We start from the raw sequence: 14,891 nt of genomic DNA on the forward strand, positions 1-14,891 counted from the left end.
GTCAGAGGGCTGTGGAATAGGCCACCTCCCAGAGTTAGTTATTAGCATTCCAGCTTCGATGCAAACTTCACCCTGATGGAGACGAAACCACTTTTACCATTTGAGTTGCTACAAAAGTTTATGCAAAAACAAATGACAGAAAGACTTCCCTGTACCAAGGATCCTGCTTTCTCTTCCTAACAGCCCTAACATTTAGCCAAGGCCGGTTATAAAGGACGACTCGGGGACCTGGGGGTGAGGTTAAGAGAATGTCCTGAGCCCTGTGGTTCTTCAGTGGTGGGTAAGACCTAGACCAGGTGCCCTGACCCCACCTCTCACCCACCGCCCTCCAGGATGGCACTGCCTAGCTTCTTGGTGAAAACCAGAGGCATCTCACCAAAGCAGCCTAACGGATCAGGTGCTGCTCACGTGCCCAAGACGTTACCACATAAAATACGAGCTGGCTTGTGCCGTTCAGCATCTTCTTTATGGTGTCACCAGCAATGTTAAAATGAGTGACTTTGGTTCTGAGCCCCATGTCAGGCTTCCAAACCTGGAGGTCCGGCAACAGGAGGAAGAATTCCTAGAGAATCAGACTTTGAAGCCTAGTGGGATTTAATAGCAGGATTTCGACAGGACTGGGGGAAACAGAGACTCCACTCTTGGAGGGCACACACAAAGTAGTGTGCACATCGGGACCCAGGGGAAGGAGCAGTGACCCTGGGGGAGACTGAACCAGACCTACATGCTAGTGTTGGAGGGTCTCCTACAGAGGTTGGGGTGGCTGTGGCTCACCACGGGGACAAGGACACTGGCAGCAGAAGTTCTGGGAAGTACTCCTTGGCGTGAGCCTTCCCAGAGTCTATCATTAGCCCCACCAAAGAGCCCAGGTGGGCTCCAGTGTTGGGTTGCCTCGGGACAAACAACCAACGGGGGAGGGAACCCAGCCCCACTCATCAACAGTCAAGTGGATTAAAGTTTTACTGAGTTCTGCTCACCAGAGCAACAGTCAGCTCTACCCACCACCAGTCCCTCCCATCAGGAAACTTACACAAGCCTCTTAGATAGCCTCATCCACCAGAGGGCAGACAGCAGAAGCAAGAAGAACTACAATCCTGCAGCCTGTGGAACTAAAAACTCATTCACAGGAAGAGAGACGAGATGAAAAGGCAGAGAGCTACGTACCAGATGAAGGAACAAGATAAAACCCCAGAAAAACAACTAAATGAAGTGGAGATAGGCAACCTTCCAGAAAAAGAATTCAGAATAATGATAGTGAAGATGATCCAGGACCTCGGAAAAAGAATGGAGGCAAAGATCGAGAAGATGCAAGAAATGTTTAACAAAGACCTAGAAGAATTAAAGAACAAACAAACAGAGATGAACGATACAATAACTGAAATGAAAACTACATTAGAAGGAATCAATAGCAGAATAACTGAGGCAGAAGAACGGATAAGTGACCTGGAAGACAGAATGGTGGAATTCACTGCTGCAGAACAGAATAAAGAAAAAAGAATGAAAAGAAATGAAGACAGCCTAAGAGACCTCTGGGACAACATTAAACGCAACAACATTCACATTATAGGGGTCCCAGAAGGAGAAAAAGAGAGAAAATATTTGAAGACATTATAGTCGAAAACTTCCCTAACATGGGAAAGGAAATAGCCACTCAAGTCCAGGAAGCGCAGTGAGTCCCATAGAGGGTAAACCCAAGGAGAAACATGCCGAGACACATAGTAATCAAATAGGCAAAAATTAAAGACAAAGAAAAATTATTTAAAGCAGAAAGGGAAAAATGAAAAATAACATACAGGGAACTCCCATAAGGTTAACAGCTGATTTCTCAGCAGAAACTCTACAAGCCAGAAGGGAGTGGCATGATATACTTAAAGTGATGAAAGGGAAGAACCTACAACCAAGATTACTCTACCCGACAAGGATCTCATTCAGATTCAATGGAGAAATCAAAAGCTTTACAGACAAGCAAAAGCTAAGAGAATTCAGCACCACCAGATCAGCTCTACAGCAAATGTGAAAGGAACTTCTCTAAGTGGGAAACACAAGAGAAGAAAAGGACCTACAAAAACAAGCCCAAAACAATTAAGAAAATGGTCATAGGAACATACATATCGATAATTAACTTAAACGTGAATGGATTAAATGCTCCAACCAAAAGACACAGGCTTGCTGAATGGATACAAAAACAAGACCCATATATATGCTGTCTACAAGAGACCCACTTCAGACCTAGGGACACATACAGACTGAAAGTGAGGGGATGGAGAAAGATACTCCATGCAAATGGAAATCAAAAGAAAGCTGGAGTACCAATTCTCATATCAGACAGAATAAACTTTAAAATAAAGAATGTTACAAGAGACAAGAAAGGACACTACATAATGATCAAAGGATGAATCCAAGAAGAAGATATAACAATTATAAATATATATGCACCCAACATAGGGGCACCTCAATACAAAAGGCAACTGCTAACAGCTATAAAAGAGGAAATCGACAGTAACACAATAATAATGGGGAACTTTAAAACCTCATTTACACCAATGGCCAGATCAGCCAAAATGAAAATAAATAAGGAAACAGAAGCTTTACATGGCACAATAGACCAGATGGATTTAATTGATATTTATAGGACATTCCATCCAAAGACAGCAGATTACACTTTCTTCTCAAGTGTGCATGGAACATTCTCCAGGATAGATCACATCTTCCATCACAAATCAAGCCTCAGTAAATTTAAGAAATATGAAATCATATCAAGAATCTTTTCTGACCACAACGCTATGAGGTTAGAAATGAATTACAGGGAAAAAAACGTAAAAAACACAAACACATGGACGCTAAACAATATGTTACTAAATAACCAAGAGCTCACTGAAGAAATCAAAGAGGAAATCAAAAAATACCTAGAGACAAATGACAATGAAATCAAGACGACCCAAAGCCTATGGGATGCAGCAAAAGCAGTTCTAAGGGGGAAGTTTATAGCTATACAAGCCTACCTCAAGAAACAAGAAAAATCTCAAATAAACAATCTAACCTTACACCTAAAGGAACTAGAGAAAGAAGAACAAACAAAACCCAAAGTTAGCAGAAGGAAAGAAATCATAAAGATCTGAGCAGAAATAAATGAAATAGAAACAAAGAAAACAATAGCAAAGATCAATAAAACTAAAAGCTGGTTCTTTGAGAAGATAAACAAAATTGACAAACCATTAGCCAGACTCATCAAGAAAAAGAGGGAGAGGACTCAAATCAATAAAAGTAGAAATGAAAAAGAAGAAGTTACAACAGACACGGCAGAAATACAAAGCATCCTAAGAGATTACTAAAAGCAACTCTATAACAATAAAATGGACAACCTGGAAGAAATGGACAAATTCCTAGAAAGGTATAACCTTCCAAGACTGAACCAGGAAGAAGTAGGAAATATGAACAGACCAATCACAAGCACTGAAATTGAAACTGTGATTGAAAATCTTCCAACAAGCAAAAGTCCAGGAGCAAGTGGCTTCACAGGTGAACTCTCTCAAACGTTTAGAGAAGAACTTAAACCCATCCTTCTCAAACTCTTCCAAAAAATTACAGAGGAAGGAACACTCCCAAACTCATTCTATGAGGCCACCGTCACCGTGATATCAAAACCAGACAAAGATACTACAAAAAAAGAAAATAAAGCAGAATAAAGAAAAAAGAAGGAAAAGAATTGAGGACAATCTCAGAGACCTCTGGGACAACATTAAATGCACCAACATTTGAATTATAGGGGTCCCAGAAGACGAAGAGAAAAAGAAAGGGACTGAGAAGATATTTGAAGAGATTATATTTGAAAACTTCCCTAATATGGGAAAGGAAATAGTCAATCAAGTCCAGGAAGTGCAGAGAGTTCCATACAGGATAAATCCAAGGAGAAACATGCCAAGACACATATTAATCAAACTATCAAAAATTAAATGTGAGAGGAAGGAGATACGGGGATATATGTATATGTATAGCTGATTCACTTTGTTATACAGCAGAAACTAACACACCATGGTAAAGCAATTATACTCCAATAAAGATGTTAAAAAATGCAAAGAAAAAAATTAAATACAAAGAAAAAATATTAAAAGCAGCAAGGGAAAAACAACAAATAACATACAAGGGAATCCCCGTAAGGTTAACAGCTGATCTTTCAGCAGAAACTCTGCAAGCCAGAAGGGAGTGGCAGGACATATTTAAAGTGATGAAAGGGAACAACCTACAACCAAGATTACTCTATCCAGCAAGGATCTCATTCAGATTTGACAAAGACATTAAAGCCTTTACAAACAAGCAAAAGCTGAGAGAATTCAGCACCACAAAACCAGCTTTACAACAAATGCTAAAGGAACTTCTCTAGGCAGGAAACACAAGAGAAGGAAAAGACCTACAATAACAAACCCAAAACAATTAAGAAAATGGTAATAGGAACATACACATCGATAATTACCTTAAATGTAAACAGATCGAATGCTCCCACCAAAAGACATAGACTGGCTGAATGAATACAAAAACAAGACCTGTATATATGCTGTCTACAAGAGACCCACTTCAGACCTAGGTACACATACAGACTGAAAGTGAGGGGATGGAAAAAGATATTCCATGCAGATAGAAATCAAAAGAAAGCTGTAGTAACAATACTCAGACAAAATAGACTTTAGAATAAAGACTATTATAAGAGACAAGGAAGGACACTATATAATGATCCAGTGATCAATCCAAGAAGAATATATAACAACTGTGAATATCTACGCACTCAACATAGGAGCACCTCAATACATATGGAAAATGCTAACAGCCATAAAAGGGGAAATCGACAGTAACACAATCATAGTAGGGGACTTTAACACCCCACTTTCACCAATGGGCAGATCATCCAAAATGAAAATAAATAAGGAAACACAAGCTTTAAATGATACATTAAACAAGATGGACTTAATTGATATTCGTAGGACATTCCAACCAAAAACAACAGAATACACTTTCTTCTCAAGTGCTCATGGAACATTCTCCAGGATAGATCATATCTTGGGTCACAAATCAAGTTTTGGTAAATTTAAGAAAATTGAAATCATATCAAGTATCTTTTCTGACCACAATGCTATGAGACTACATATCAATTACAGGAAAAAATAGGTAAAGAATGCAAACACATGGAGGCTAAACAATACACTACTAAATAACCAAGATATCACTGAAGAAATCAAAGAGGAAATCAAAAAATACCTAGAGACAAATGACAATGAAAACAAGACGACCCAAAGCCTATGGGATGCAGCAAAAGCAGTTCTAAGGGGGAAGTTTATAGCTATACAAGCCTACCTCAAGAAACAAGAAAAATCTCAAATAAACAATCTAACCTTACACCTAAAGGAACTAGAGAAAGAAGAACAAACAAAACCCAAAGTTAGCAGAAGGAAAGAAATCATAAAGATCTGAGCAGAAATAAATGAAATAGAAACAAAGAAAACAATAGCAAAGATCAATAAAACTAAAAGCTGGTTCTTTGAGAAGATAAACAAAATTGACAAACCATTAGCCAGACTCATCAAGAAAAAAAAGGGAAAAGACTCAAATCAATAATATTAGAAATGAAAAAGAAGAAGTAACAATTGACCCTGCAGAAAGACAAAGGATCATGAGAGATTACTACAAACAATGATATGCCAATAAAATGGACAACCTGGAAGAAATGGACAAATTCTTGGAAAACCACAACCTTCCGAGACTGAACCAGGAAGAAATAGAAAATATAAACAGACCAATCACAAGCACTGAAATTGAGACTGTGATTAAAAATCTTCCAATAAACAAAAGCCCAGGACCAGATGGCTTCACAGGTGAATTCTATCAAACATTTAGAGAAGAGCTAACACCCGTCCTTCTCAAACTCTTCCAAAATATAGCAGAGGGAGGAACACTCCCAAACTCATTCTACGAGGCCACCAGCACCCTGATACCAAAACCAGACAAAGATGTCACAAAGAAAGAAAGCTACAGGCCAATATCACTGATGAACATAGATGCAAAAATCCTCAACAAAATACTAGCAAACAGAATCCAACAGCACAGTAAAAGGATCATACACCATGATCAAGTGGGGCTTATCCCAGGAATGCAAGGATTTTTCAATACATGTAAATCAATCAATGTGAAGATAAACCATATTAACAAATTGAAGGAGAAAAACCATATAATCATCTCAATAGATGCAGAAAAAGCTTTTAACAAAATTCAACACGCATTTATTATAAAAACCCTCCAGAAAATAGGCATAGAGGGAACTTACCTCAACATAATAAAGGCCATATATGACAAACCCACAGCCAACATCGTTCTCAGTGATGAAAAGCTGCAACCATTTCCTCTAAGATCAGGAAAAAGACAAGGTTGTCCACTCTCACCACTGTTATTCAACATAGTTTTGGAAGTTTTAGCCACAGCAATCAGAGAAGTAAAGGAAATAAAAGGAATCCAAATTGGAAAAGAAGAAGTAAAGCTGTCACTGTTTGCAGATGACAATATACTCTACATAGAGAATCGTAAAGATACTACCAGAAACTCCTAGAGCTAATCAATGAATTTAGTAAAGTTGCAGGATACAAAATTAATGCACAGAAATCTCTTGCATTCCTATACACTAAGGATGAAAAATCTGAAGAGAAATTAAGGAAACACTCCCATTTACCATTGCAACAAAAAGAATAAAATACCTAGGAATAAACCTGCCTAGGGAGACAAAAGACCTGTATGCAGAAAACTATAAGACACTGATGAAAGAAATTAAAGATGATACCAACAGATGGAGAGATATACCATGTTCTTGGATTGGAAGAATCAACATTGCAAAAATGACTATACTACCCAAAGCAATCTACAGACTCAATGCAATCCCTATCAAACTACTAGTGGCATTTTTCACAGAACTAGAACAAAAAAATTTCACAACTGGTATGGAAACACAAAAGACCCTGAATAGCCAAAACAATCTTGAGAAAGAAAAATGGAGCTGGAGGAATCAGACTCCCTGACTTCAGACTATACTACAAAGCTACAGTAATCAAGACAGTATGGTACTGGCACAAAAACAGAAATATAGACCAACGGAGCAGGATAGAAAACCCAGAGATAAACCCACGCACATATGGTCACCTTAGGTTTGATAAAGCAGGCAAGAATGTACAATGGAGAAAAGACAGCCTCTTCAATAAGTGGTGCTGGGAAAACTGGACAGCTACATGTAAAAGAATGATATTAGAACACTCCCTAACACCATACACAAAAATAAACTCAAAATGGATTAAAGACCTAAATGTAAGGCCAGACACTATCAAACTCTTAGAGGAAAACATAGGCAGAACACTCTATGACATAAATCACAGCAAGATCCTTTTTGACCCACCTCCTAGAGAAATGGAAATAAAAACAAAAATAAACAAGTGGGACCTAATGAAACTTAAAAGCTTTTGCACAGCAAAGGAAACCATAAACAAGATGAAAAGACAACCCTCACAATGGGAGAAAATATTTGCAAAAGAAGCAACTGACAAAGGATTAATCTCCAAAATTTACAAGCAGCTCATACAGCTCAATATCAAAAAAACAAACAACTCAATCCAAAAATGGGAAGAAGACCTACATAGACATTTCTCCAAAGAAGATATACAGGTTGCCAACAAACACATGAAAGGATGCTCAACATCACTAATCATTAGAGAAATGCAAATCAAAACTACAATGAGGTATCACCTCACACCAGTCAGAATGGCCATCATCAAAAAATCTACAAACAGTAAATGCTGGAGAGTGTGTGGAGAAAAAGGAACCCTCTTGCACTGTTGGTGGGAATGTAAATTGATACAGCCGCTATGGTGAACAGTATGGAGGTTCCTTAAAAATCTAAAAATAGAAATACCATATGACCCAGCAATCCCACTAATGGACATATACCCCAAGAAAACCATAATTCAAAAAGAATCATGTACCAAAATGTTCACTGCAGCTCTATATACAATAGCCAGGACATGGAAGCAACCTAAGTGTCCATTGACAGAGGAATGGATAAAGAAGATGTGGCACATGTATACAATGGAATATTACTCAGCCATAAAAAAGAAATGAAATTGAGTTATTTGTAGTGAGGTGGATGGACCTAGAGTCTGTCATACAGAGTGAAGTAAGTCAGAAAGAGAAAAACAAATACCGTATGCTAACAGATATATATGGAATCTAAAAAAAAAAAAATGGTTCTGAAGAACCTAGGGACAGGACAGGAATAAAGACACAGATGTAGACAATGGACTTGAGGACACGGGGAAGGGGAAGGGTAAGCTGGGATGAAGTGAGAGAGTGGCATGGACATATACACACTACCAAATGTAAAATAGATAGCTAGTGGGAAGCAGCCGCATAGCACAGGGAGATCAGCTTGGTGCTTTGTGACCACCTAGAGGGATGGGATAGGAAGGGTGGGAGGGAGACGCAAGAGGGAGGAGATATGGGGATATATGTATATGTATAGCTGATTCACTTTGTTATACAGCAGAAACTAACACACTGTTGTAAAGCAGTTATACTCCAATAAAGATGTTAAAAAACATATATATTAGCCCGATAAGAATGTTCCTGAAATCATAGTTCTTTGGGCTCCATAAACCAAACATAACTTTAAAAAATCATTTTCATGGTTCCTTTTCTCAGCAGCCCTCTGTGTGGTTGGTGATGGGAAAGCGGTTAAACGGAAACCCCAGCCCCCCGCCCCTCCCGGACGTGACTGCACCCAGAAGATAACAGCACCCCCCCTACAAAGGCCCATGGAGGCACTCTGGCCTCAGCCTCAGGGAAGCTGGGGACTGCAGGGGTGTCCTCACAATTTCACAGCTGAAGGCCTGACTCCTGCTCTGGTTGAAATGGGTACAGACTCTGGAATCTCGCCCTGGGCCCTGCCGCCCATCTGGCATCCGTCCTGCCCTGTGGCCATCACTGAGTCACAGTGGGCACCCCGGGGCTGGGGACAGGAGCAAGCTCTGGCTCTGGCCTGGCAGCAGGCAGCCCTCTCACAAGCCAGGAGGAAGGTGAGCTGTGGCCCCAACGTCACAGGCCCAGCAGACAGCTGTCCGTCCGGGACCTGGGAGAGAATCTGGAATTTTCCAGTGACCAGGCGGAAGGGGTGGGAGTGGATGCCCTCCCCAGAGCCCCCCCTGGTGGCCAGGCCTGCGAAGCTCCTAGGTTTCCCCTGAAGTTCTCTGAGGGCGGGTGTGATAAACAAGCAGCTGTCTGGACCCAGGGACGGTCCCCCGCTCCATCCCTTCCCTTTCATTGCCTTGTCCTCCGGGGTCTGCAGGAAATGAGCACTGAGTTTTAATACTGTGCTGGGAACCAGTGATATTATACACATTTTAATGTACCAACCTGGGAGCCTCCTGCCTGGGGCCGGGCCTCCCCCCCACCCCCGAGGCCTGAGGAGAGAATACAGGGAATCGTGCAGATGTGGCAGCTGCATCCCCACACCAGCCGCTCCTGGAGAGGAGGGATGTCGGCAAGAGGCCAAGGCACGTGTGGGGCAGACAGTAGACCCCAGCTCTTCCTGCAAACCTCCCTCGCCGCTCTGACCCCAGCAAAGAAGCTTCCACTAGAAGTGGAAGCTTCTAGTTTGTACCTAAGATGAAAAGGAAAGAAAGGGGAAAACAGTAAAAGAAAAAAGCAAAAAAAAACCTTGATATAAAAATTATGTCTTAAGAGTCCATTTCCCCAACTCTGAAAATATGATATCAGTGCTTAGTGGATGGATTTTAAAGGCCATCTCTATTGTTCTCTTTTCATTCTTAAAATAAATTCTCTCTTTTGCCATTTCTCACCCCTTAGTGATATCACTTTGACCATTTTTCTGTGAACTAGACTCTGAGTCATAATTTTTTACAGAATTTTGATCACTCTACGGCAGACCAGAATACAGTGTAGACATGTAGCAGGATTTGGTTTTCACACATCAGGCAGTTATTTTGTACTTTTAAGGGGAGAAATATGGATGTTTTTTTAAAATACGTCATAATTTTAAATTATAAATGTTATCGTTAGGTTGATTTCCACCTACTTCCATACATAATATGTGCTGGTTTATGAAACAATGGCATTCAGGTATAGTCCATGGAGGTGGTGCATTTATTTCATAGTCATCATTCGGTCACTCCACTCGTGTCCATGAGCAGCTTCTGGGTCCTGGGCTGGATGTTGGGATGTGCAGGTGAATAAAACACAGCCCATCCTCGGGAGCCTCAGCCTACATGAGACACAGGTTCAGAAACAAGTGAGTTTGTTGCCATATAAGTGTGCTACCATCTCTGTGTACACACACACACACACACACACACACACACACACAGATACCCCAAGTGCTACAGGAGCCCAACAAATGACCTTTCTCTACAGGTCCATACAGACCATTTAGGAACCCAGAAGAGGCACATGAACCAGAAGGCAGCCAGTCTCCAGAAGTTGCTCCCAAGCAGGTGGGACAGGCCACAGTTCTTGGTGCGGAGCTGGGCCAGACACAGAGGACGTTGTGTCGCAAGTCACTGAGACTCAACAAGCCAGCCAGGCTTTTTCACACTGTGGGGAAAACGTGGCCCAGTGAGTAAATAGTCTAAATTAATTGATTGGAAGCCAGTGTTGTTTACGATTCTGCAGCAGAAACTGGATTCTTCTTGGTCACCACTGGCACGTCCCTTTGCCACCCCGGTGCTGGTGGCCAGGCCATCGGAAAATGCACCTGCTCGTTAGATCAGGGCTTGGCTCCTCCACAAGTATCCCAGCCCCACTGTTGCTGTTGGGAAATTCTCACAGAGAAGCCTTTGGACATTGAGACCAGTACAGCTGCACCCACACCTGGAACGTCTTCCACGAGCAGTGGCTCCCAGGCTGGGCTGTGGGACAGGGTGACAGGGCAGGGGATCCGCAGCCAGACCTCCCTGGCATCTTCCTGCACAGCCCAGGTGGTCTCTCCAGGTGAGAAGTGGAGGAGACAGACTTCAGCAGATTCCTCAGCTCCCGGCCAGAAGCCCTCCTATTAGAAGAGGGAGGCAACTGACAGATTTTGTGGCCAATTACAGTATTCAAGTTGTTGACCAATTTTTATTTTTTTAATAAATTTATTTATTTTATTTATTTATTTTTGGCTGTGTTGGGTCTTCGCTGCTGCACGTGGGCTTCCTCTAGTTGCGGCGAGCGTGGGCTACTCTTTGTTGCAGTGCGCGGGCTTCTCATTGCGGTGGCTTCTCTTGTTGTGGAGCACGGGCTCTAGGCGCATGGGCTTCAGTACTTGTGGTGCACGGGCTTAGTTGCTCCGCGGTATGTGGGATTTTCCTAGACCAGGGATCGAACCTGTGTCCCCTGCATTGGCAGGTGGATTCTTAACCACTGCGCCACCAGGGAAGCCCCGGACCAATTTTTAATACTCTGTTTCCAAGCTTTCTATAATATTGTTAGGTCTTCTGCAATTCTTATAAACATATTTAAATACAGCCATATCAAATACTAAAGTACCAGAAGGAGAGGGAGAGAGAAAGAGACAGAGAAAGAGAGAGAGAGGGAGAGGAGCTACTTCCCAGACACTGTCCTGGACGTCTGGGCGCAGGTGGGGCTCCCTCATTTACTACCTCGGCACACGGATGCCCCACAGCTGCTTCTTCAGGTCTGAGCCGTCAGGGGAGGCAGCCCACGTCATCTATGGTGTGTTCCTCCGGCTGTGGCTGGGCTGCAGGTTAGGGGTGCTCCAGCCATGGCCTTCTCTCCCGGCTCCTGCTCTGGCTTGGCTGCCAGGTGTGAGGTAGGTGTCAAGTTGTTGTACCCACAGGAGAAAAGGAACAAGATGGCAAACCGCTTTACTCGAGAACCTTAAGCCAGCAAACGTCTCCATGGGAACCAAACATTTCTAGAGGACAAAGTCGATCACGACTTTGAATCACTACTACATCTCAAATGGGTTCAAACTGGTGGCACAAAGTCCCTTTGGACTCAAATGTGAAAGAATGTAGCTTTGCAATTAGTTAATTGCTTTAATTCCTGCTGGTATGCTGTGCCCCACTGGCCCGATGTGTGGTCTTGGGAAAATCTCGTCATTTTCACAAGTCGGTTTCCTCATCTGCCACTGGGACTAGTGGTAAACCCTGTGTCATAGGGGTGCTGTAACGATGAAGCAAGTAAGCGTAGGGAACAGGTTTAGAACAGGGTCAGGACCCGGCACACACCGAGTAACTCCCCACCATTAGCATTACCCAGGACCTTTTGAAAGATGTAAGACAGCAAGTCTTTCCCAACAAAATAGCAGAAGGAAACCACAACAGGCTAAAGCGCATTTCCGGTGACCCCAAAGTCAAGTTTTCAAAACTGAGATTATCACATATGAAATCTTTCAACTTTTCACAACTTGGATCTTCAGTACCTGAGTTACAACTACTTTCTTTTTTTTTTTAAGTTGGAGTATTATTTTATGTATAACAGGGTAAATTTAGTGAAGTTATACAGGTTTATTTAAACTAACAAATGATTATGTGCCATGATACCATTATAGACTGAAATCTGAAGAACTGGATGATTTCTCATTCTTTTTTCCTACAGAACATTTTTTTTTTTTATTGAAGTATAGCAGAGGTACAATATTATGTTAGTTTCAGGTGTACAACAGAGTGATTCGACATTTAAATATATTATGAAACAATCACTGGGATAGGTCTAGTTACCATCTGTTCCCATACAAACTTATTACTGTATTATTGACTATATTTGTGCTGTATGTTACATCCCCATGCCTTATTTATTTTACAACTGGAAGTTTGTACACGTTAATCTCCTTCACCCATTTCACCCAACCCTCACCCCCCTCCCCTCTGGCAACCACCCATGTGTTCTCTGTATTTATGAGTCTTTTTCTGTTTTGTTATATTTGCTCATTTGTTTTGTTTTTTAGATTCCACATATAAGTGAAATATTTCTTTCATTTTTTGTGTTTGTCTTTCTCTGTCTGACTTATTTTACTTAGCATAATATCCTCAAGGTCCATCCATGTTGTCACAAATGGCAAGATTCCATTCTTTTTTATGGCTGAATAATATTCCATTGTATATATACACATCTTCTTTACCCATTCATCTGTTGATGGACACATAAGTTGCTTCCATATCTTGGCTATTGTAAACAATGCTGCAATGAACACAGGAGTGCATATAATTTTTCCAATTAGTGTTTTTGTTTTCTTTGGGTAAATACCCAGAAGCAGAATTGCTGGATCAAATGGTAGTTCTATTTTTAATTTTTTGAGGAACCTCCACACTGTTTTCCATAGTGGCTGCACCAATTTACATTCCCACCAACAGTGCACAAGGGTTCCCTTTTCTCCACACCTTCACCAACATTTGTTATTTGTGTTCTTTTTGATAATAGCCATTCTGACAGGTGTGAGGTAATACCTCATGATGGTTTTGATTTGCATTTTCCTGGTGATTATTGATGTTGAACATCTTTTCATGTGTCGTCCACCATCTCTATGTCTTCTTTGGAAAAAATGTCTATTCAGGTCCTCTGCCCACTTTTAAAATTGGATTGTTTGGTTTTTGGCTATTGAGTTGTATGAGTTCTTTATATATTTTGGATATTAACCCCTTATTGGATATATCATTTGCAAATATCTTCTCCCATTCAGTAGGCAGACTTTTCATTTTGTTGATGGTTTCGTTCACTGTGCAAAATGTTTTTTAGTATGATATAGTCCTATTTGTTTATTTTTGCTTTTCTTGCCCTTGCCTGAGGAGACAGATGCGAAAAATAATACTAATACCAATGTCAAAGAGTTTACTGCCTATGTTTTCTTCTACAAATTTTGTGGTTTCAGGTCTTAATTTAAGTCTTTAATCCATGTTGAGTTTATTTTTGTGTATGGTGTAGCAAAGTAGGCCAGTTTCATTCTTTTGCATGTAGCTGAAGAGGTTGTCTTTTCCTCCATTGTATATTCTTGCCTCCTTTGGTGTAGATTAATTGCCTATATAAGTGTGGGTTTATTTCTGGGCTCCCTATCCTGTTCCATTAATCTGTGTGTCTGTTTTTGTGCCAGTACCATACTGTTTTGATGACTGAAATTTTGTAGGATAGTTTGATATCAGGAAAGTGATACCTCCAAGCTTTGTTCCTCTTTCTCAAGATGCTTTGGTGAGCTACCACTGCTTTCAAAGAGAGCTGGGCAGAAACACTTAAAATAAAAATGGTCTTGTCCCTTTCTGACATGTACAGAGATCTGTGCAGTGACTATGATACAGTGAGGTGCATCCAAATAAAGTTTGCCCTTAGCTCTCCCTCCCTATCTTCCCCATCCCCTTCTCACACATGGAGGCTCCCTGGAGCTGGCCCTTCCCCAGGTACCTGGACCCATCTCTGATCCCTTTGAAACTCACCCATCTTTCCCACTGTTACCTCAAGGCAAAGCAACGGATTCATATTCTGATGAAGTCGTTTGTGATAAAGCACCACTGGACAGTGATTACTTACCAAGTAACCTTCCTCTGTTATGAGTGTGTTATGCGGACTGCAGAAGGTGTGTGGGTACCAGGAGGGGTCTCTAATCCTGCAGCTACGTGGGAGATTAATGGGCCCATACGGAGAGGTAGGGAAGCCTCTGGCCTCTTGATGACTTGAGACTGTCTAGTCTGCCTCAGTACCATTGTGTGAGGTTTAGGTGGTCTTGACTTAGTACTTTCTTTTCTTACTCTGCTTCTGAGTGCTGTGATGTAATAGCAGATAATTCTGATCTGCCAAGAAACCTGTTCCAACAGAAAATACAAAACCCACGATGGATATAGAAGAGATCAAATTAATTGAGC

The sequence above is a fragment of the Balaenoptera ricei genome, chromosome 4 (genome assembly GCF_028023285.1).
Source record: "Balaenoptera ricei isolate mBalRic1 chromosome 4, mBalRic1.hap2, whole genome shotgun sequence".
Lineage (NCBI taxonomy): Eukaryota > Metazoa > Chordata > Mammalia > Artiodactyla > Balaenopteridae > Balaenoptera > Balaenoptera ricei.